The 24946-nt window shown below is 45.3% G+C and overlaps 1 protein-coding gene across 4 annotated transcripts in view; it reads left to right on the top strand.

Moving 5' to 3' along the window:
• The window catches only part of srgap2 (SLIT-ROBO Rho GTPase activating protein 2), a 55718-nt gene that overhangs the window by 800 nt on the left and 29972 nt on the right, over positions 1-24946 (top strand). The window lies entirely within an intron of this gene.

The raw sequence follows: 24946 nt of genomic DNA, 5'->3' as shown, positions 1-24946 counted from the left end.
GGGTGGGAGAGCAGATTGTAGTTGTTAGAAAGGGGCGTTGGGATGTTAACTGTTTACTGGCTGATTGCTGGATCCGTAAGTGTGTGTGTGTGTGTGCGCTTTTTTTGTCGTCAGGTAGGCACTCTGGATTCAGAAGGCAGTCAGGGAAACAGCGGGTGCATATCAGATCTGTAGGGTTATTTGGTGCATACTTTAGTCAGGCGAGGTGGTAGGAAGAGGGGGGGTGGGGGCGGGGGGGGGGGGGGGGGTATATGAGGAAGAGAGAGGACAGGATATTATCATCCCCCAGAACAGCATGTTTGCACTGCTACTGCAGTGCCGGATCACTCGATAAGATGGGCCACCGCTGTCGTCATCACTACCGCTGCTCATTTCCATTTCGAAACAAGACATGAGCCCTGTGTTCCCAGCCTTGTCTCCAGACTGTCAACCTCAAGGTACTCCTGCTCTCCAGGAGGGCTGCTGTCCCCTGGGACTTCAGAGCTGCAGCCCATGGGGACTGGGTGGGAGGGGGTTGAAGAGAAATTGCAGTGTTGTCACATTGGAATTTCTGTTGTTGAGGTACAGATGAGTGACACATACAAGGAAAACAAAAAAAAACAACCTACAATAAAGGTTTCTTTAGGAAGGTGTCGAACCACTGAAGGTGGACAAAACACAGCTTTAGTGTCTCATGGCATGCAATTCAAGGAATCAATCTTCCAAAAGATATCAGCAGCTGCCCAGTTGACTGTAGAACCATCTTCATTCAATTAAGATAAATTTCACACCCATCCAATCTTTCCTTCGTATGCCCGCCAGGGTAGCGTTTGAATTTGTTATGTTTCTCCACTCCATCTAAGCTTTCACTTTAATCTGATGCTGGTCTGTACGTCTACATTAAAATCTCTGCACTGGTTTGATTGGCGGCTCTTTCCAATGGGTCGTCCTGTCAGCTGAATCCTGGTTAACTCCGCTCACTGTTAACCATCTTGTTTACCTGCCGATTTGAAAACTCCTCTGGTCGTCACGGCAGCGGCATCGGTGCTGTCTGGACGTCCCAGCAGACTGCTGTTTCTGCTCGGCCGCCTGTGTAAAGGCTTCCTGTCCGTGCTGCATTGTGAGGCCCGTCCCCTGTGTTTGTCAGACTGTGGACTTAATGTTTGTCCATCGACCTTCCGCATCGACTTTTTCCTGTCAGTTACTTCACGGCTCCCCAGTGAACGGCTGTATCGCTCGGCTCTTCTTTTCCTCACTTTATCCTCGTAGTTTTTTGGAACGAACAGATGAATAGGTGAACCTGTGCATCCACATACCTGGTTGGGGTGTGTGTGTGTGTGTGTGTGTGTGTGTGTGTGTGTGTGTGTGTGTGTGTGTGTGTGTGTGTGTGTGTGTGTGTGTGTTTCCATCTGTGTCGAGATGTCTCCAGATGCAGTGTTGTTTGCTTTGACATTCCCAGCAGTCTGCCCTCCCTAGGAGACACACACAGTCTGTCATTAGCCTGTGCACTGCTGTTAGAGATCCTAATAGAGGGTACCAAGCAGCAGTTGCACCTCACACCTCTGCCTCCCTATGTTTTCTAACACATGTCTGTCTTGTTTCTCAAATCTTGAATAGATCCACTCGGCTCGTTTAGGCCAGCTAGCCGAGGAGGACTCGTGTATACACACACACACACACACGCACACACACACACACACACACACACACCTGCATGTTTCTGCTGTAACCAGCCCGCAGGATGAGGCTTTACATGCTGCAGCCACGCACTGCAGCATCATGGGAGACATAAATGTAAATCCCTCCCATAGATAACATTCACAAAGCTCTGCAGCAGGAGAGGGAGATGCACAGATCACGCACAGAGACGAAGGGCAAAGCAAATCAAGCACTCGATGAGTGGATTTATTATTTAGGACCCTCCCTTTATCAGCTGTAGTTTTGTGTTTTGTGGCCATAGATGGAACATTTCTGCAGTTCTGTCATAGTCGTCTTTAGCACCATCATACTCTATTGTAATACCACGTACTATAATGTCAAAATAGGTATGCCTGTATTTTCTTGTACTTGTCGTATTCCATGCAACATTGGCCAGTAACAGCATGACATAGCCTGCTACGAATGCTCAATTATTACGCCGAGATTCCTGAGATGATTTGGCCCCTTATGATGGTCCCACATCTCTTGATGTTTTTAAACGGTTGACGTTTACAGGTTGCAAATGCCGCTATTTTATCTTTTTTTAATTTTTTTTTTATGATGCTTTTATGTTCTTTTGACTACCTCGTGCATGTTTTGTAAAAGGGGAGAAAAACCCTGCAAAGTTTCTGTGAATTGCCGCTGTAGGTATATGGGGATGTCGGTGGACGCTGTCGCCTCACCTGTTGACACGGGAGCTGAAGAATGTTGCTGTTTATAATGCAGGAGAACCTCCATCCCTGTCAGGCTGCGTTATTTCACACGGGCACAGTGCTGATACTCTAATATGGGATTTTTGGCTGATGCAAGGAATGTTCCTACTTGCTCAGGAAGAGGGTGTATGTGCATGTGTGCATGTGTGTGTGTGTGTGTAGAGAGAGCGAGAGAGAGAGAGAGAGAGAGAGACACATAGACTGAGTGGCTGAAAGGGAAAAGAGAGAGAGAGGCGCCGGGAAAGAAAGAGAGAAAATGAGGCACATTTAACAAGGGATAGGAATGCTGTAAGACAGATGCAGATGGCTGCATAGCTGCTGAAATGGGGTTCAGGAATGAACGTATCACCTGTAATTCACAGGATATTCACTGTATATGGAGCTGAATCCGGAAAGCTGCTTTGCTTTTCGAAATACTGATCCAAATTATGTACAGACAAAAAAATTTCCAATGCCTGAATTACAGCTCTTCATTAAAATAATATTGCTTTCCTGCTGACTGGTAAACGACGGATGGTTATAGCCTGTAGATGTGCATCGATCACACAAAAAAAGCAGTGCAGATTCATATTGAGTATTTCTAAAAGCACTCATTCATTTACCAATTAGCAGGCCTCCCACATTATTTCAATGGAAAGCTTTAAATCAGGCACTAGGAAACATTTTAGTGGAGCATGAACTGAAGTACATTTTGTCTCAGCACTTCAGCATCTGTCTGTGTTTTACACATCTGGGAATGTTAAGAAGTGGCTTCCTTTGTTGGATTCAGAGGGTCAACGAACGGCCATCCAGTGTGATAATCTACTCGATGATTTTTTTATTGATTTTCATACTGAATGCTTAGGCAGCATCTCCACACGGCTGGTTTATAATTTTCCAGACTAAACCCCTACTAACCTCATTCAGCTCTGCAGATCGGATGTTGACGTGTCTCCCTGAAGAGGGGGACGAGCGCCTCCGGCCATGAACCGAAACCGTGCGTCTGCCTACGTGTTACTTTACTAAGCTCTGTGTTTACAAGGCAGCCGGAGAGACGTATGATTCAGGATAAATGACTGCTTTCACCGGCACACAATAGGAAAGGTGGTGACACAGCAAGAGGTTTTGTCTGCAGGATTGTGGCTCTGTGTCTTTGTTTCATGCGAGGCTCTATGCGAGGCTTACAGTGTGCATTGCTGTTGATTGATGTTTATTTGAACGGAAGGAGCAGGGACGATGTGGAGGTTTGGTTCTTTTAACAGGCAGAACGGATAGAGAGGGAACGCTGACTCCTATTGCAGTTGCTTTCATATCAGCAGTGTGTGGTCGGACTTAAAGACATCTTTAAGCTAATCAATGAAGGTCCATTTTAGGCCTTCTTCTGTGTGAACATTTTAACAACTCCCGGTTAATTGGATCCGCACCGCATCGACTGTGGTGGCTCCATTATCAACCACGAGTCAATCACACAGCTCTGAGTGGTGGCGTTTACTCACCGTATACCCCGCACGAATGTGTCACTGTCTGTCAGAGAAGTGCGTTGGTGGAACGGGATCAGAGTGTTGTATTGTGAGCTGAATTAAAAATGCTGACGGAGCTAAAAAAATAATCACTCAGGAAGGATGTTTGTGTGAAGCTGAGGTTCAGGAGGCTGGGACACACACGGATCACACAGGAGTGTGTGAGGCTTCCTGTTTGGGCCCACAGCTTTGTGTCCGGGCAAAAGGGTTCAACTGGCTTCCGCACACGCACACACGCACACACACACACACACACACACACACACACACAGTGCGTGTGTGAGGCTTCTTTGCTCTGCAATTACCCCACTTGCCTCTCACAATACAAAGGAACAGGGAGGCCGATAAAGATGGAGTTGTTTTTTTTAGGACACAAAATCCTCCATTCTCTTTGATAAGTCACAATAGGACAATGTGTTTCAAACCAGGTGGTTTCTGTTTTATATATGTGTGTGTGTGTGACTGCAGAAGCAGTCGCCTCTTGCTGCGTCAGCAGCAGACACGACGTGGCTCAAAACCCTCATTGATTTTCTGTTCCCTCTCGCTTCTCCATTTTTCAATATACAATATGACAATTTACTACGAGGCTGCTGCGGCACCTGAGAGAGAAAAACACAGCATTTACCAACTCTGGAAGTGCTGAGTCGGCCTCCTTCAGCCCTCGCACAAGTTGGTGTGTGTGTGTGTGTGTGTGTGTGTGTGTGAGTGTGTGTGAGTGCCACTCGGGATTGAGACTGTGTTATCCGTCTCTGCCTAACCCCTCCTACAGTCTGGATGCAGTCGATCGCTCCGAGATAAAAGAGGAATGTCTCCTATCAGCATGTTATGTAGATGAACCGGTACAGAAAAACAAAACCACCCGCTGAATCACATCTGATGTGACAGCTCATTTATATCAGTGACAGACAGACGACGCAAACGTGGAGCCAAGTGGGTAAAGTCAGAGTTCATCTGCTAGATGCCTGCTGGTCATCAGGGCCAGATGTTCCAGATGCTTTAGGGTTTGAGCCAACAGATGTCCCGTCTGCCCCCGGTTGGCTAAAGCCCAACACTTTGGTTTTCCCAGCACGCCTCGGTGCTGCGATTGGTTGAAATCTTCCCTCCCTCCTCTCAGGTGCTTGTGCTTTGATGTCGATGGAGGAGTGTGTGTGTGTTTAGGTGTGAACCCTCGTGAACCTGATTTGTATGCTCAGTCAATACCTCTTGTACTGCCATTATGGAACACATGAAACTTACATTTGTTCATGCAAAACACACTCACACACACACACACACGCACACACACGCACACGCACACTTTTTGCATGATATCAACTGTAGCATTCACCTCAGACAGTTGTTTTTTGTGAGATGATGAAGTCGGACAGTGTTGTGGTGACGAGGAATAAGCTGTTTCTCTCCTGTGCTTGTGTGTGTGTTTTGGTAACATGGTTCAAATCTTTCAGAATGTGATTTTTATTTTGTAATTTTCTATGAATTCACCTGAAAAACCTCTTCTGTCTGTACATTGTCAGAATAAAATAAAAAATGGGCAGAAATATTGTTGTTCATTTTTCTATCATGTAAACAGCTGCACATACATGTTTTTAGGTCATTTTCCCTTCAAAGATGAAATATTTATTCTTCAGAATTGTTGCAGATCATTTCCTTATTGTTTCAGCTTTAAAGTTTGCTGAAGTTGCCCGTGTGTGTGTGTGTGTGTGTGTGTGTGTGTGTGTGTGTGTGTGTGTGTGTGTGTGTGTGTGTGTGTGTGTGTGTGGTTGAGGTCTTGACCTCTGCTTGGGTGCCTCATTCAGATCTCACTTTCTTTATCTGACACATGCACGGCAACAGCAGAGCAACCAAGAGGGAGTGTGTAAAAATGTAAAAAGCAGAGCTGTGATGTGGGCTTACACACACACACACACACACACACACACACACTCCCCGTCAGTCAATTCCCTACTACTCCCTCGCTCTCTTTTTTCGATCTTTTTCTTTCTCTACATCCAGCGAACAATCCGACCTTTGTAAAAACTGCCAGTCCTCAACTTCTAATTCTCCGTTTTTCTTCCTGCTCCTTTCTCCCCCACACTTTTTTTTCTGTCTCGCTCCGTCTCATGATGTTTGTCAGTTGTGATGAAATGTGACACACTCATTCTCGACACACCTCTTATGGCAGCTTAAACCAATAATCATCACCTATATGATTACAGCAGATGTGACACGCATACACACACTCGGTGCTTGTGTGCATGAGCCGCTCTACAGGACACTGACCCACAACCAGCTGAGGGTGTGTGTGTGTGTGGGTGAGAACGTCTTTAAGAACAGAAGGGATATATATATATATATATGTATATATATATATAAAGCCGAGCAGGCCAGAGACAAAGCCCACTCATATCCTCTGTAAAACAATCGATAGGAGGACAGACATCCAGCTGTAAATAAATAGGGGAGGCAGAGAGAAAGAAAAGAGAGAAAACACAGCAGCAGAGAGGTCGGATAATACTCCCAGAGGACGCCAGAGGAAACAGGTTGTGTTTGAACAGCCCTCTGTCTTACTGGCCAGAGAGCAGGAGGAGAAAAAGCAAGGAAGGAAAAATGAACAGGAGAGGAGGAGGAGGCGGACGGGGGCAGAAAGAGGAAGGGAGAAGGAGAAGAAAGAGGAGGAGGGATACGGGGAAACATGGACTAGGAGGCCTGAATAGAAGAGGATCTGAAAAGGAGTAAAGAAACCCCACATCTACTCTACTGTCTGCTCATCGGCTCAGCCCAATATGCATGTGTGTACAGTCTGCACTCGTATTGGCCTTTTCACTCCCCATCTTGGTCTCTGTCACCCCCCCCCCCCCCCCCCCCCCCCATCGGCGGCTTCTCTCAGCACGTAGGCAGACTTGGTTGCTAGGGTTACTGAATTGCCCCCATTTTTCTGGGTTTGTGAGGAGCAGAGGGAAAATGAGAAAGAATAATGTAGATTTGCCTCCCCTGTAGGGGCTGGCTAATCAGGTTACAACGATACACACACACACACACACACACACACACACACACACTCTGTGTGATTCCATTTTGAACCCTCAGACCATGCTCTTTTCAGGTTTTTGTTTCCTGCGTTCTTGCTTTACACTCCTGTTCTTCATATTTGCTCTCATCCGCCTCCTTTATTCCTTCTTTCTCATCGCTTTCTCTCTCTCTGGTGTCACTGCTGTGTCCTCATCTCCCTCAGGCTGTGTGTGTGTGTGTGTGTGTGTGTGTGTGTGTGTGTGTGTGTGTGTGTGTGTGAGATGAAGCGAAGTGCTGTTTGATTAAAGGGAATTCTCAATTGTTGCTGTTGTTGCTTGAAAATAATTTAGCCAGTCATTGATGTTTTAAGCTTGATATTTCTGAAAGCCTGAGGTCGCAAACCTCAAACCTGCATTAACATCAAACACTGTAAATGAGCAGCGGGGGGTGGGTGGGTTTCTGCTGCTAACCAGAAAGAGATTTTCAGTATTGTGACATGTTTCTGTGTTGGAGCAGAGCAACACTCACTAGCCCGGTTCACACCTCTCCTAATGCTGTTTTAATGAAGCCATTCATCACCTCTTCTCAGCTGAGTCTGCATCACTTCCTCACTCTCACTCAAACTCTCACTCTCACTCTCACTCACTCTCATTCTCACTCTCACTCTCACTCACTCTCAGCCTCTTGCTTTATCCTTTCTTCGATATAAATGAGTGTGAGAACACCGTGTTCTTCCCCCCTGGTTGCTATGCGAATGCACCAGTTCTATTTTAGTTGTTCCCACCATCAGAGCTGCTCTGGTGGAGATTTCTCTCTTTTTTTTTTTTTTTTTTTATGTGATTCTTGCCTCGCTTAGAGAGGCTTGTTTTAAAGTGCTGAGTCCAAGCTTTACTTTAACTCTACTTTAAATGTGGGAATACTGCAGTTGTCTTTCCCACGGTCAACACACACGCACTCTTTTTCCACAGTATGATGATAAAAAAGAAAGGGCACACACTCTTAAGCTGCAAGGTAGCTGACTCGAAGAGGAGCATCCACTGCTCTCTGATCGTGAAAACAGAAAATATTTTGCTCTTCTTTCCCTTCTTCAGGCGCCTGACAGCTCCTCATGTCGCACTCCAACCAGATGCATCGCCTCTAAAAACAACAACACACATTTCTGAAGCAGCATGGTGGCGGTGCAGGCGTGTTGGGGTGTGTTCGCTCTGAGCTCGAGGTTACATCGAGGTCACTGTTAGCTTGTTGTGCAGGAAGGGAAGGAAAAAGTGAAGATCAAACTTGACCTCAAACTTTTCACTCATCCGTGTAGGACAGCTCCAGCAAGGAAGCATGGCTGCATGTGTGCAGACTCACGCAGGTCAAACACGAGACCAGGGGTGTCGGATCCGGCCCGCCAGGGGGTCCAGCTCGGCCCGCCGGATGACTTTGCTAAATGTGAAAATTACAGAAAGACATAAATTGCATTTCTATGAGAATATGGAGGTTTATGAGTACAAACCTTTTGTAATTTTTGTAATCGATCCAGTAATTGCTTCAAAAACAGCGTAAATGCGACGTCTGCTCCGGAGGCAGAAGCGCTCGCTGCTCGCTTTGTGACGAGTGAATCTGCAGAGGAGAGCCCAGGCAGATAAACAGTGGGCTGATGTCTGAGTTTTTGGTCTTTATGTTTCTAGTTTATTGTAGAAAGACCTTAAAATAGGGTTTATCATCCAAAAACCTTCACCAATGATTTAAACATGGAGAAATATTGTTGTTATTATGCTATGATTTTACTGGTCTGGCCCACTTGAGATCAAAGTGGGCAGTATGTGGCCCCTTAACTAAAATGAGTTTGACACCCCTGCACTAGACGATGGTGGGTGAAGTAAACAGGTGTTAGACTCTCTGATAACTAAACACGAGTCCGGTGCTGTCGGGGTTTGATAAGCATGTGAGTCTAAATGTAATGCTAATTAAATGTATCAAATGTAATTAAATGTCTCTTTTTGACATTTAAAGGACTTTTCTAAAAAGAGCGAGAGAGAGAGAGAGAGAGAGAGGGACAGGAAGAGTGTTTGGGGTTTGTGGAAATATTTGCACTTTAGTCGACCTGTGTACAGCAGTTTCATATCAGTGTGGTTGAATATAAGCTGAGATGATGTGCTTTATTTATACATTTGTCTGCAGCTTCTGTGCAGTACACTTTGGAGGGTGTGGTTGTGTGAGCATGTTGTAATTGCACAACTTCCTGAATGCATATTTATGCATGTGTGTTGCACTAACATGTCAGTGCAGGTGAACCCACCCTGATAATGTAGTTTACCTGCTGCACACGCTGTGATTGAGCTGTCAGAGGCTGCAGGCAGAAGCAGACACCTGAAGGTCATATTTACCTCATTAGCAGGCGATTGTTAGCTGACTTCCTTCTTCGCTTGTATCCCTCGCTGAGCATACCTAGGGGGCTGATGCGGTGTGTGTGTGTGTGTGAAGAACATGCTTGTATGTGCGTCCACAGGCTGTGCAGTATGTGCCGTCGTGAGTTCTTCATGTACAAATATAAAAGATGGAGTTTTTTGTGCTGCCTGACACTTTTCACTCTCCCACCCATCCGTTGAGCTCTGGTGGCAGCTGTTACACAATCAGTGAAGCTAATCCACCATACGCAGAGCAACTGGTTGTAAAGTACACCTGCACAACTTAATGTCATTTAACACAAAAGCCCTGCCATAAATCATATCATCATCATCTGGCTGTAAATGTTCCTTTTTTTTGTTGACACAACACCAGAGACATGTTTATTCAGTACATTTCAATCAACACCCCGCTGAAGTTACATACTTTGTTTGCCAGCACTTGTGGTATACTAATCATTTTAACATATGGCCACAATGTGAGTTGTTGAAAAAGGGCTGGGCATGTTTATTAAGGATTCCTTTTCCAATGGTTGCTGCAGTTCATTTTACTCCAACTGAACTCTCTTTTATCTTTTATGTTTGCACATGAAGAACTCATGACAGCACATATTCTACAGCCTCAGGACGCACTTAAACATGCATGAGTGAAGAACATGTTCTCCACACATTTACTGCAACCGTTGCTTTTCATATTGGTCATATCAGGTCTGTATGGAAATACTGTAGTCAGGAAGTCATGTTGGTGGTTTAAACCGTCAGGCTAGAAGGAGTCGCCATCATCAAATATTGAGATCCGGTCCGAGACACTGAGCTGAGAGCAGTCAGGCAGGTTTGCAAGCTGCAATGATGCAACGGAAAAAGACGTGCTTAGGTTGACACCACCACAGTCAGATGGCTTTGGTACGACAGGACACCGAACTTCATGCTTTTACGGCAAAGACTGAACTGCTTCAATACTATCATAACTATCAAAAAAATGCCTTGTCATTAATTATAAAATTTCGCTTACACTTTTGCATTAACTTGCATAACTTTTGCTCTGCATACATGCGTACGTTTCCTTCTCATCAGTGTGAGTGAGCCACCGCACAGACACTGACTCGTTGTAACATCTTGTATTTGCACAATGCATCAGTGTTTTGAGTTGAGGCTTAAAATTTGATATATGCTTGGCTATGATGTTTTTCATCAAATGAAGCATTAGCAGTGTCTCATGTTGTTATCGTCATCATCATCAAAGGAACATCAGTCAGTAGGTAAATTCTGATATGCCGACCCCTCCCCCTCCCCCGACACCCTGCTGCGTTGCTCTACTCAGGCCTGCGATTGAAAAAGGAGATCTTTTCTGTCAGTCTCCTTGTGCCCTGAGCCCACAGTAGAGTGTAGAGAGACCATGTGCAGCTTGCACTGTGGGATACCCCCTCTCAGATTACGCCTCTCCTTGGACCCTCCCTCCGCCGCCCTCCTCCCCCCTGCACATTCCAACTCAGTCCATGTGCTTCAAACAGAGTGGAAACGGGAACATCCCACCCCTCATACGTGTGCACACACCCACACACATACTCATTCCTGTTGTGGAGTGGCCCATGCAGGACGGTGAAGCTGGTGGATGCTTTCACACACTCCGCGACACATTATGTCAAAGGGAAGGAAGTCCTTCTACCTGGACCGGTGCTGAGCTGCAAGTTGAGAGGTTTTTCTTGGAAATAACAAGCTCTGACTATGTGGGGGACGGATGTTTTGACAAAGAAAAGAAGAAGTGAGCGTTGAGAGGGGAATGTGCTTTAGCACAAAGAACCTTCCCATCAATCACTTCATCACATTTGTTGCATAGCTGCTTGACACAAGCAAGTTCTTGTGACCCCATCACTCTTTTTTTTTTCACAGAATCTCTCCCCTCTCATTCCCCTTCCTCTGTGATTTTTTATTTTTTTGTCCGAGGGCAGCGTTGCGTGTTAAAAGGTTGCTGTCCATGACACATACGCACATACACACAGGCATTGTCTGCGTGTAAAAGTTGCAGTGGGAGGCAGCAGGCTAAGTGGCTGAGTGTGAGTGGGGCTCTTGTCATGTGCTGATGGTGTTCCCTCTGAGGAATGTGGAGAAGAGACTTTCCCAGTCTGGAATAGTGGATTCGTACTGCTGGGTCCGAGCGTGAATGTAAACCGTGAGGAATCCTTGTGGCCCCCCATTTGCTTTGTACATTTATTGTACCATCAGCTATATGAAATGCCCTGTAGAGAAATTGTAGCCATCTTTGAACAGCAATAAGAACACATGTTTTCAGGGCGGGGTAAACACCATTTGAGCGGCTACTCTGAGCAGCCAAACCAATGATGCACATTAGTTCAATGAGGAACACTCAAGAATACATTCAACAGTGTTGTCTGACATAGTATTACTAAGCTAATGATCTTCCACATTATGCGCACACTGAACTGCATCATGTCCAAAATGTGCATTTGTGGCTTTCTGTCAATCCTTTGTACACCATTTGAATCTTGTGTGGAGAAGGCAGATTCTTGGAGTAACCCTGGGAACTACCGTATATATTATTGGCTGGTCCCAATCTCGTAGTACCACCCCACGCCTGAAGAGGGCGTAGTGTGTCGCTGTAGCCTCCAGTCTGCCCTCATTCCATTGGAGGAAGAAGTGGTCGTGTGTTTGAACCTCTTATTAGAATGAATAGAACAGTAAACACAACAATGGCAACAACTCTTGACCAAAAACAAGAGTTATCGTTGGTGTTACTGTCCACTGCTGCTCTTAGTGAGTAAAAAAATGAAGTTTGATGGGGAACTGGCGAGTTAACAGCTGTTGATGCCAACTTTGGCTATGCAGTGATACCTTATAAACGTAGCTCGTTGTATAACGTTACTGACCGTGTTAATGTTAGGTGTTTGTTAGTTAGTTCGTCATCCAGCTATCGACTTGAGCAGTTTCATGTAGGAAACAATCAAGGCGTACTGACTTTGATTGGGTAATTCAACATGGATCTTTAGTGCAGCTAATGACAACAAAAATGCTGCTGAAAAACCATCCAAATAGCGTTTATTTGTAGTTTTGCTGTGGCTGCTTTATGGCAACTTATGGTCCTGCTAAAAATAGAGATAAGCAAGCTATAACACAAACTACAGGCTTAACAGATAGCAGTTCCATAGTCCATACAATCTAACTGGACTGATAGCTGGCTGCTGGACGCCACCGGGACTCACTATCACCTCTTAAGGTACAAAGTGACATTGCACGATGGGACTTCAATCTTTAACATTGCAACTTTAATCTAAAAAAAACAAAAAAGAAATTCATTCTTTTTGCATAGTCCGTGTTTGCCTTTCCAGTCTTCCCGGTTTGAGCATCCAACAACATGGCTGTATTATTCACTAACTCTTAACTCCTGGATGTCAGCAGCAAATGATGTAACGTGAAAGACCGAAAGTTTTCTTAATTTTACATAAGCTGTAGTTATTGGGCTAAGAAAGACCAAACAAACTGAAACCCAGTGAAAACCAATGAAAAACAGATTGACGATGAGGTTTTTGTGCGGTAAAACAGCTATTGTATCTCCACACCACACGTCGACACTTACTGCTCATTGTTTTCAGCGCCTTTGTTACCGAAAAACAGCCAGGAAGGCTTACAGTATGTGTGAGTCAGGTCCCTGGCTGTATCCCTCTCCATTGTGTCCCGCTTAGCCGGCGATGACAATGATGGCCAGTGTCCTCTGAATGAAATACATCGCTGACATAGCGTACATTCTACATGGTCCATATGCACACAGCCCAGCTGGCCTCGGCGCAGCTTTCACAGCATCCATTTTGAATCCATGAATTATTTTGTTGTCTCTTGTACGGGGAGGAGAACGTCTGTGATTTCTAACAGCGAGGGGAGGAGGGAGTCTGCTGTGATTCTCACGTTTTATTTTTTATTTTATTTTTTTAAAAGAGACGTAGGGAGCTCTCCTCTTTAGCGAGTGGGAGAGGAGTGTACGCCTGATGTCTGGGAGCTGGGGAGCCAGAACAGCAGGACTCTGCTAGATCAAACGGGCTTCCTCTGCGGATAAGAAAGAGAGCCAGGCGTGGAGGGAGAGGGAAAACACGAGCAGGGAAGGGATGAAGGGAAAGCGAGGAGAGAGCTCCTTGTCGTCTTTTTAAACTGGCGAGAATTGGCAAAAAACAAACGGCAGTAATGATCATCTCACTTGTCTCGTTGTACTCCGGATTATCTGTCTGTGTGAGTTTAGAACAGGTGTGGGCCACATGTCTCCCTCTGGTCCGCCGTGACCCTTGACCTCTTGGCTTCCCTGCCAGCCACAGACTCTCTCCGGGGACCGGCTTACAGCTCTCAGGCCTGCTGTCGAGAGGAACTATCGTTGTATGTTTTCCTGACCAGCTCCGCATATTATGCGCGCATGCGTGTTGTTTATTTTTACGACACGGAGATTACAGTGTGTGAAAGTGCTCCCTCTTCTCACCCCTTAACTCAAAGGCAGCATCAATAATTTAGCCACACATTGCAGAACACAATGCAACACCCAGCCCTGCGTTTTATCTCCCTCCTCGTAGACTGCTCCCCACAGTCGAGTCGGTTCAACCCACTGTGTCTCCATCCTCTCATGTTTCCACCAAAGCTCATAAATCTGTCGAACCTCACACTTTATCTTGCATTCATTAGTGTCTGTTTTTTCCTTTTCCCTCCCACGTGTTTTTCCTTTTTACTCCTGTTCTTTGTATATCAGGCATATTTTTTCCCGGTGTGTCCGTTCCCTCCCCTCTCGCACCTCTGCCCCCTTTTCTTTTTAAATATTGCCGAGGCAGTTTTGAGTGGGCCGGAGAGGAGGCTGTGGAGGGGAGCTCGGAGGAAAAGGGTGTGGCCACCCACGCTGCAGTACTCCATTGTGTTGCACTGATCCCGACGTGTCCTGCCTCTCTCGAAAAACACACAAAATAGGACACGCGCTGTGTGGAGTCACGGACCTCGTGTTCCTCTCTCCGCTCTTTGGAGAGGCGTGTTCGCTCGGTATCAGGACGGGCCATTCCTGAGTGCAGATAGTTTTGTTTTCTATCATGTGTTTGATGCTCACTAGACAGCTGACTCCAGCGGTGTCAAAGGGCAAACGGCCTGAGAGACGAAGACTTGACCAGTAGGACTTCGCCACACGGTCGAAATCATCGGACATTTTCCGTAAATGTGTCTAATCATTGTCTCTCCAAATTTGCTTGCTGTCATTAAGGATTGAACGTTGTCATTCTGAATTAAAAATGTCTCCTTCATGATTCAGGTTGTGTTTGAAATAACAGCAGCAACAAAAAAAAAAAGGTGTATGGGTGTAAACATATTCTTGCAGGTACTAATGAGAAGATGAAATATGAACCAGGAAGTCCGGTTTGAATAACACATTAAGGAGTTTGAAGGCTCGTTAGGTGCCAGAGATGCTGCTGAACAGGTTGTACTCCTTTCAAATTGGACGTTACCCGCTTTAGAAATGGTTTTTTTGGCAGAAATTGTTCCCTCATCTGCCCTAAGTTACGGAGATATAAAACAGTATTAAGATAATACTACAGTGATATTGTGACAGCAGCTATCCCGGTGAACCAATGCCGAGCCTGTCCAGTTAGAAAGCACTGTTAAGCATGTCAGCAGAGTCGGTGTGAATCAGACCGCAGCCTTGAGCCTTTGAGCCTTTCGCTGACTGTGGTGACCATCGCACTGTGAATGAGCTGGTGATATTTGAGCCGAAGGGACAGTCATGTGGGTGATAATGTCATGCTTGCTAAGGAGGCAAGTATGTGTGAGAAAGCAAAACAACAGAGTGCATGTGATTGTGTGTTTGAGCAGCTCAGAGGCTGTGTTCATTGTGTCTTCGATGGCGTCCTCAGGCTGACCTCAGGTGAAGGTTCTTTATCCTGCAGTGATTTACAGACACATCCTCAGAGTGTCCCGTCTCTCCGACTTTATCTCTTGACAGTTCTGGGAGAAGACAGTGATCAGTTCTCCCATCTGAGGGGTTTTGTTCTAGTTTTTACTCTTCAGATCCTGTAAAGATTCCGTTGAGGCATACTGGAGGGGACTGTGGAGACATGCAGCCTTTAGCACTACAGGACAGTGACATCTAGTCAATGAGCTCGAACTGACCCTGATCTATAGGGAGTCTGATATACCCCAACCACTCAGTGAGTTTACACCAAACCACACAACTGCCTTATGGGAAGACTTGACGTTCGATGTGGCCTGGAGGTTTAGAAGCAGGGCTGCAGACTGGAGGGCCCCCGGTTTGATTCCTTGGACCATCCATCCCCTGAGCAAGGCATATAACCTTTTGCTCTGCAGGTACTGCATCTCGATACCCACTCTAGATGTTTGTAGGAGTTCACCATGGATGGGTTAAACGCAGAAGTTCCTGTGTGTAAAAAAAAAAAACCCAAACATGTACATACCATACTGGCAAGTTCTTCTTCTTCATTTTTATAAGAAATTATCATTAAAGCCAGGTGCAGTTATCAAAAAGTGAAAATGAAATCTCCTCCTCTTGTCTGGTTTAAACTGACACTTTGATGTCTCCAGACTGTGACAGGGTACCAGGCTGTAAAGAGGTATATAAAGTACCCTGACTTTATACTGCTGGCCAGGTCTGTAAGTTCCTGTCCTTAAGCTTTTCTTTTTTTTTTTCTTTCGATGATGTAAGTACAGTCATGCTCTTCATGCTGCAGTTCATCCTTTTAGAGGAATTAGAAAACACTGTCGTGCTCCAAGTCTTAAGCTCTGCTTCACTCATCCAGCGGCTGTTTGAGCATCACTGTACATCTTAAAAAAAAATCTTTGAAGCGATTGTTTTTATTCTCATCATTTCCTTTGCTTTATACTTTGTGCAGAAATGTACTATTTAATTAAACATTTGAATGTAGATGGCATGGAGTATGTCCAACTAGCTTGCAGACACTGATTAATGTAATCTGTTTCACTCTCGTATGAAGCTTCTTTCTTTTTTACAAAAAACATCTGTTTTTATCACATCAGGATTTTACGACACTGAAGCTGATGATATCCCTGTTTCTGCAGATCCCTGTTAGTATTGAGATTAAAGTCCCAGTCATGGTGTTTAAAACAGAGGGTCGGGAACAGTCTCCTTCAGCATTAAGATAACCACAAACTAACCCGGCAGAACATTATTCATTGGCTCATTGGTTAATTTTTTTTGTAAGCCTTTGTTTGTGGTTGGGTAATGCAGCTCACTTGAATCTGCATGCATCTCGTTATGCCTTCACGTGACGAAAATAATCAGAGAATGAGCTGTGCCTTTTACTTGTAATTTGTTATTTTTTGTAAACAAAGCACGTTGAATTTAAGTTCTTGCTACTTTTTCCACCAAGAAGACAAGAGTTGTAGTCAGAAAAAGTTCATCTTTACAGGCTTCTCTTGTTATTTTGCTTTAGGACAGCAGGACTTTGTTATCATGAAAGCAACTTAATGTGAAAGCAGTTGAAGACAGAACGATGCTGCAGAGAAACAGAATGAGAAGAAGAGTCTTTTTCTCTGTTGAGTCCCTCGCGGCGTTGTTGTGCTGCTGCGGTGGTGTGTTGTGTTGAGGTGTTGAGTTGTCCTCCTCACTGGGAGCCTCCTCATGCAGCTTGGCCCAGTTTCTCTCTCTCTCGCTTACCCCCCAATGTTTCTGCAGCATTTCCGACACGTGTGTGTGTGTGTGTGTGGGTGTGGGTGGGTGGGTGTGTGTGTGGGTGGGGGTGGGTGGGAATGCAAGTGAGGAAGAATTCAGCTGGCTGAATGTGATCTTTACTGTCAATGAGTAAACCGTAGCACTGAAATCATGGCTCTGTGAGCTGCTCACTTCTCAAGCCACGTCCACACTGTATGTTTTCATTTTGACATGGTGTTTTAAAAAAAAAGAAGAAAAAAAAAGCGATCTCCGTCCACACAAGCGTTTTAGCACCTTTTCAAAAAATAATCTCAATCCTTATCAACTCAGCACTCCATGTGTCGCAAATCACTCAAATAATAGTTTTCCCCCTGCAGATGTTGGCAGTAGTAGCTTTATACAATGCAGAATTTAACTGCAAAACTGTTCCTAGCATAGACAGCAAGGTCCTCCTGTAATTCATCATCCACGTTGAATTAACCACTGGTAGTCAAGGCTGATGTAGTTTATGTCCTGACAAATCAGGGAAGGACACACTGTGACTGAATTATTGACCGTATATAAAAGCAGATGTAGCTTCTGGGTCGTAAAAATTACGCCGAGGCAAAAGTGCCTTAAGTTGTGTGTTTTTGAAAATTCTCCGTCCAGACTAAAACACAGTCCAAGAGTTTTCAAACTAAAACAGGGACTAAAAAGTCTACATTTCAGGGATTTAAAAAGGCCAGAGTAGTGTGAGTTTTAAAACTGCGTTTTAACATAAAGATGTCTTCCTGTGGATGTAGTCTTAGCAAGTAAGACTTTTTTCTCCTGCATTCTCCATGGGGTGATGACCAGGTAGGATGAGGCTCTGATCCTCACACATGCTCGTCGTAACTGTTGCTCGTGCATCCGGGCCTGCACTCTGCAATCTGCACGGGTTGTTGTGACAGGCTGCCGCCTGGTTGAAATGGTTGCCATATTTCACTGGCCAACCTGTTATTGAGTTCTCTGTGGTGATGCCTCTGCAGCAGTCATTACTCTCCAAGGCCACTTCTCTGTGGTGTGAAAACACACGCGTACATGCACACTTACGAACGAGCCAACATGAGAATGAGTTATATGTTTAGCGTGATGGGTTGGAGAGAGAATGAGGGTGGAGGGGTGGTTCTGCAGTGCCTCTCTGACTCAGACTGTTGTCTAATTATTACATTTAACTGATGCTTTTATCCAAAGCGACTTACAACACACCGATGGTACTCCATCGGGAACAACTTAGGGTTCAGTGTTTTGCTCGAGGACACTTGGGCATGTGGACAGGAGGAGCTGGGGATTGAACCACCAACCTTCTGATTAGTGTGTAACCCACTCTACCAACTGAGCTACAGCCTCCTCCTAATTATAACCTGCAAATCTGACCTCCAATATAACTTTAGGTTTTATCGTTTCATTATAAACTGTATGCTGTCTTAACAGGTTTTTATGGAACAGTGCGTCTATTTTAAATGCTGCTAGTGATCATATTTAGAAATAAAACCAATGATACAATTATGTTCATTATTCATTAGTTTGACCATTTTTTTTTTATCAATTCAATGTTTAGTCAATTAGATTTGCTTGTTTTGTTTGACACAACTTGAAATAAAAAAATTAAAAAAAACCAATTTGCACATTTGGGAACAAATTTGAACTTGATTTCTTTTCACATAAATGACAGATGACCAAAATTTGTTGACATTTTTTTCTCTTGATTATCTAATGATTATTCACCTGGTGATTTCTGTAGTAAAACAATTGTTCTACAGTTCTTACAAAAGGAGGAGGTGGCAGGACCTTTTGCACAGAGTAGGATATTTATTGTCAGAGGATCACAGCACAAAGCTGCACTCACGAACTGTAACTGCATGTCCGTCGCGATCTCTAGCGCGACATTTGCAGTAAAAAGAAAAAGGATGTGATTTGGAACGAGTGTGAATTAATGCCTTTTACGAGCGTAGCAACAGTGCCACCGACTCTCTTGGCGGCTGAGTCGATGTGACTTATCATCTGCTGTGCAAAGGATTGTGGGTCAGGACAGCCAGAGAAGCATGCTGCATACTGCAAAAATACGGCCGGATGTAGGAGGACATGCTGATACATTTGGCATACTACGTTTAACATACTGGCACGTAGTATAGTAGTGTGGATATGGGAACACAGGGTGTATGTTAAAGAAGTCTCAGCTTCTACTGCACATGCTCCATCAGCCTCTCCTCATCCCCGCCCCTCTTCTGTCTGAGGAAGTTGAAGACAGCGACAATGTGACATCAAGTTGGAATCGCTGATAGTATCTCACGTTATTGACTGCTGTTCTGGGTCCCGTCCTTTGTCTGAAGGAACGTATCCCTCTGCTTTGACACCCCCCCCCCCCCCACCACCACCCGGCCTCACCGCCTTTCACTGGCGCTCTGATAGGGATCAGCAGCCATCAGCAGATGCAGCCTTTAACTCGTGTCGCCTCTCCGCTCTCCCCGTATCCTCTATCTTCATCTCTACCATTTTCCTTCAGCCGTTTTCGGCATCCTATTGATGTCTCTTGGAACGTCGTGATAAGAGTTTGCTGCATGAGGACATACATACCAGTCACGTACGCTTGTTTGGGTTCATGCAGCGGTTTCCCACTGAATTTATGTGTTTACAGTTTGCCGTGTGACTACGGCAGCCATGGATGACTATTAGGTGACAGAGGAAGACTATTTACACACTGTGTTAGGCTTCAAAGCAGTGATACTTCCCTCGGGGGGGGGGGGGGGGGGGCTTAATGTGAACAAGCACAAGCGTGCGCAGGCCTAAAGGTCCTTGTGAATCTTTGGTGATGACCGAACTCATGCTCACTGAGGAGTGACGGAAATATGAAGACGAAATGCGGGATCGACGACGGGTTTAATCTAGAAGTAGGGAGTTTTCACACACTGTCACTCATTCGCTGCAATTATGACAAGCGTCAACCTGCTAATAAAGACGTGAATGAACCTTTACCCACCTGAGGATGTGTCCTGGATGATTCTTGTAACGCTCGGTGCTTAGAGAGAGAGCGCGCTGTCCAAAAACTGTCGAGGTTGATTTAACCGACTACACACACCGTCAGACGGGACCACTCGCGCAGACAGACACACACTCAGTGGGCTTCTTCCCATGCTTGTGTTGTGGATTAGTCAAATCCCCTGACTGGCTGTTAAGCTGATTAAGGGGGGTGTTATGCACTGGCCATTTTGAAACACTAGAAAAGGGTGTACACACACGCACACACATGCACAGTGGGACAGCTCGGCTTAATATTGCCCACCCTGTTGGCCCAGGATGGTATAATGTGTTTTTTTTGTCTGATACCTATCCATACCTCCTCAGACAGATGGCATAGATCACTGTACAGTCATGGTTTGCACCCCTGCGGCGAAACCCTGTGTGTGTGTGTGTGTGTGTGTGTGTGTGTGTGTGTGTGTGTGTGTGTGTGTGGCCAGTGCGAGAGAGCGAATGAGACGGGGAGATGAAGCCTGATAGAACAGACTGAGGCGCAGATGGCCGTGTCCAGCAGAGACAGGAAATAGAGGTGACACCAGGTGGATGGTACCCTTGAGGATGAACTCCACACATACACTCATTAGTTGAGCCTGGAGGCCCAGCATTCAAGATGGTCCATCAAAAATCTTATGAGTTGATGATTTAATGTTGAAGTGATTTTAAATGAACTTCAAATTGATCATTAAGCCATACATGTGGCGAAATTACAAAAGATTTCCTGGTTCCTCCATCTGCTGTGTAATTTGCTGTTACAGGAGACAAATGAAGCCGTTTGCAGACCCCGCCTCACGGTTATAGCACTTTCTTCCGCAGTTTAGTGATACGTTCCACTGCAAAATGACGAAAGAAACATAGCTGAGAGATGAATGGAGTTGCAGCCTCGATCTCACTTGAAATTCTTTCCTTGAAATCCTTCCGTCTCCAGTTCCCACATGTGAGGTGCACCCCTCCCCCAACGCCTCCTCTAGATTGGGTTAGTAGAGCAGGCGCGAGCTGCAAACGGGTGAAGAGCTAGTTAACTTTTGATAAGCAAGTGTTTTTCATTATGCACAGAGAACCCCCCGTCACCATGTGAGAGGAGTCAGAGCATGCGATGTCAGGAAGGGAGGGGCACATGAGTGGCTGCATTTGGGAGATCATGATTTAGTAGAAGAGTAGACTCAGGCTGCAGGAAAAGTTAACTGAGCATTCTTCAGAGCTGAAACTGATAGTTGTATTCTTGTGTTCTGCACCAGTTTGTCGTGGGAGACTGACCCTCTCCAGTAGCTTTGCGACCTCTGACCCCCGACCTCTGCTCCCAGCTCCCGGAGTGCGAGGACCCCCGACGAGAGCCGGCCACGGATGCATTAACACTGAACTCCCATTAGCACAGAAACACACCTCTCATCTTCCTCCCTGTGTGTGTCCTCCGAGCTGGAAATCAAGCATCTCGCTGGCCAGTCGAGGGTTAATGACTCCCTGATCCGACCGCAGAGGTGCGGAGGAATTCACCCCCGCTGAGTAGGAACCCCCCGCTGTAACTCCCCCCCCCCCCCTCTTTCCTTGTCACCTCTTTTTCACGTTCCTCTCACCCTCCCTCTTCCTCCTCCTCCTCCTCCTCTCACTGCTCCCTCACAACCACGACTGATGATTGCCACACTCAGGCTTTACTTCAGGGGGGAGGTGAGGTATATCCTCAGTAATATAACATGACTTTCATCATTTCATAATTGTTTTGACTTAGTTTACTATTTTGCCATTTGTAATCTTTAAAGAAACAGTTTGATATTTTTGGAAACACGCTTATTTTCTTCTTGAGAGTTGGAGGAAAACATCACTACCAGTCACAGCGGAAACAACTGCATAAACCAAGAAATGTTTTAACTTAACCGCCCACTAAAACCACAAATTGTCATTTGTCACACTTTTGTATGGCTTAAAAAAATGAGGATGATTTATCGAGCTCTAACGATGCTCGTGTGCAAATTTAGTTATCTTTTGAGATTACAAGCTGTTTCCGGTTTTATATTCAACACAGATATCAGAGTGTTGTCATTCTTCTCATGTCACATCAAGTGCACAATTGTTGCACTTTTCCTTTTTGCTGCTTATTCTTCAAACATTTCTCATTCATAGCCAATAAGATCTTTAATAACAATGATGATGGGGAATACTTCCTGCAGACATTTCTGTTGTTTTTTGTGTCAGTCAGCTCTATTTCATATTTAATTTGGTGCATTTCCTGGACAATCACTGGTGACAGTGTCTGTTTGTTTGTGCCTTCGTGTGTGTGTGTGTGTGTGTGTGTGTGTGTGTGTGTGTGTGTGTGTGTGTGTGTGTGTGAACAGAAAGGTCACGGCCTTGCCTCGCTGCCTTCCTGAAAGCATCCTTGCTCTGTCCTCCATCACAAAGTCGGGTCGAAAGTGAACTTTCACAAAGTACCAGAAAGACAACAATAACTTTTTACCCCCTGAAATCTCCTGCCCTTTACTTATTTATGGTCAGAGTAGCTTTTATTTCTCTCCCTGTTCCTCACTGCCTGTCTCACTGCCTGCCTGTCTGTCTCTCCTCTGCTGTGCAGTACATTAGCCGTGGTTTGGCTTCGGCAGGGTTTTCCATGTCTATAAGTCACTAAGCTTGTTAACTCGCCTCCTTAAGACGACACTACTTTTCCTAAAGGTTTCAGGCTCTCGGCGAAAGAGGAAATGCCTATATAAGTTTTAATGTGTGTGTGAGAGAGTGTCTCTCTCTCTCTCTCTCTCTCTCTGTGTGTGTGTGTGTGTGTGTGTTTGTTTTAAGAGGAAATGTCCAGACCCAAGGAAAATACATCGACTGGAATCTTTCCATTCCTGCAATAGTTTTCCCTCCAACACTTACTGTACTGTAATTCTATCTTTTCCTCTACTCCCCTCCTTCACTTGCTTGTGTGTGTGTGTGTGTGTGTGTGTGTGTGTGTGTGTGTGTGTGTGTGTGTGTGTGTGTGTGTGTGTGTGTGTGTGTGTGTGTGTGTGTGTGTGTATATGTATACATATACGTATACGTACATTGAAGCAGTATTAGGCTGACATGTCTGGAACTAATAGATTCCACCGTGCTGAAGTGTCTTACTGCAAAATACTACCTGCAACCTGAGGCTTCGGTCTGCCTACTCATTCAGCTGCATACCAAAATGCCGACACACACACACACACACACACACACACACACACACACACACACACACACACACTTTCACCCCCCCCCCCTTCAACCTGCGAACCCCTGGCCCAGATTCTCTCCTTCAGCCTCTCTCCCTTCTTTTCCTGCCTGGTTTCAGGTTCGTCGGGTTATGTTGGTTGAACTCCACAGCTGCCTATTTTTCTTCAGGGCCCTTTCATTTGGAGAAACACACACACACACACACACACACACACACACACACACACACACACACACACACACACACACACACACCTCAATGCAACCCTCCATTCTGCCGCACTATGTCTTACTGACCCCCCCCCACACACACACACACCTCAGTGCAACCCCCCATCCTGCTGCACTATGTCTTACTCACACACACACACACACACACACACACACACACACACACACACACACACACACACACACATATGCTTCCTGTAGTTGTTTTAGTACGACCCTCCCCTCCCGTGTGCTCCCCACTGGCAGTGAGCTGGTCCGACTGACTTCCTGTCTCTCTGTCCTCTCTTCCTGTGTGTACGGGGGATGAATGGACGTATTATTCACATTGACGCATCGCCCGCCCTCTCGCTCGCCCTTTACACTACTTTACGTGTTTCTTTCTCCTTCTTCCTTCTGCTTCTCTCATTCTTCTGAGGACAATAGTATGAGCTCACAGTGGTACAACTCAAAACCATTACCTCCCCCCCTCCCCACACTCCTCTGTGGTCTGTACCGCAGTATCAGCCCCCGGAGCAACAAAGACCAGGCCTTACTGCGTAAACATGGCGCACACAAAAACACAAACAGAGGAAGAAGGAGGGGTAATGTTGCACCTTGCTGGTCGCTTCATCTGCTGGTTGGTTGTCTTGGATTTCTTCGTTAACTCCTCTAAATGTGTGTGTGTGTGTGTGTGTGTGTGTGTGTGTGTGTGTGTGTGTGTGTGTGTGTGTGTGTGTGTGTGCGCTCCTGCTGTGTGTGCTGATTACCTGTCACAGGTTGTGGGCACTAACAGCCAGTACTGGCAGAGCGCCGTGGTTTAATCCCGCTGTATTGCCACTTAGTTTCAATTGATTATAGCAGCACATACTCTGAGATCTGGGAGCTTTCTACAAATTCAAACAGGATAAAAAACACAAACATTCAGTAAACAAGACAACAGTTTGGCGAAAGTCCTCTCAACTACTTCACTCTTCTGTGGAGGAACTGACTTCAGAGCTGCAATGAATACAAATTTAGTTATTGCATCATCGGTGCTGCTTTAATCCAAAATGTCCCCTTAATCTAAAAATGAATTCCTTTAAAGCTTCACTTGTTTTGTCAATTTTTTTAACAATCATTATAGCTCCTGCTTTGTCTGTTTTACCAGATTTAAAATATTGGCTTAAACCTGCCATGGCTCCTCCTCTTTCTTCTACCTGTGTTTCCAAAATCTCAACAACATCAACATCCTCGAGCTAGAGCAAGTTTTGACAAATATTTAGATCGTGCAATAAAAGTTCTTTTCAGTCTCTTCCAGTTACTTTAATATGAAGGCTCACCTCGCAGGCTGCAAATATTTCACCAAAACAAGTCCCCCACCCAACCGAGGACCAATGTGATTAGTTTAAACAATTAGAAAGAAACTCGAGAGGTTTTTTTTTTTTTTTTTTAACCTCTATACCAGAATGATTGTTTGGGTGCAGTCAGACCGGTCTCCAGCGCTGACTCAGCGTGATGGAGATACGTATTTCAATGTGACATCAGCTCCTGCCCAACCCTAGCAGTCCACCCTACATGTTTTGTACCAAAATACATCCTTTAATTTGTAGCTACACTCTCACT

The sequence above is a fragment of the Embiotoca jacksoni genome, unplaced genomic scaffold (assembly GCF_022577435.1).
Source record: "Embiotoca jacksoni isolate LCO1_2020_lvr unplaced genomic scaffold, fEmbJac1.0.p SCAF_1, whole genome shotgun sequence".
In the NCBI taxonomy this organism is placed as follows: domain Eukaryota; kingdom Metazoa; phylum Chordata; class Actinopteri; family Embiotocidae; genus Embiotoca; species Embiotoca jacksoni.
The sequence above is the reverse complement of the archived record's forward strand: the minus strand, read 5'-3'. Positions and strand labels throughout refer to the sequence as shown.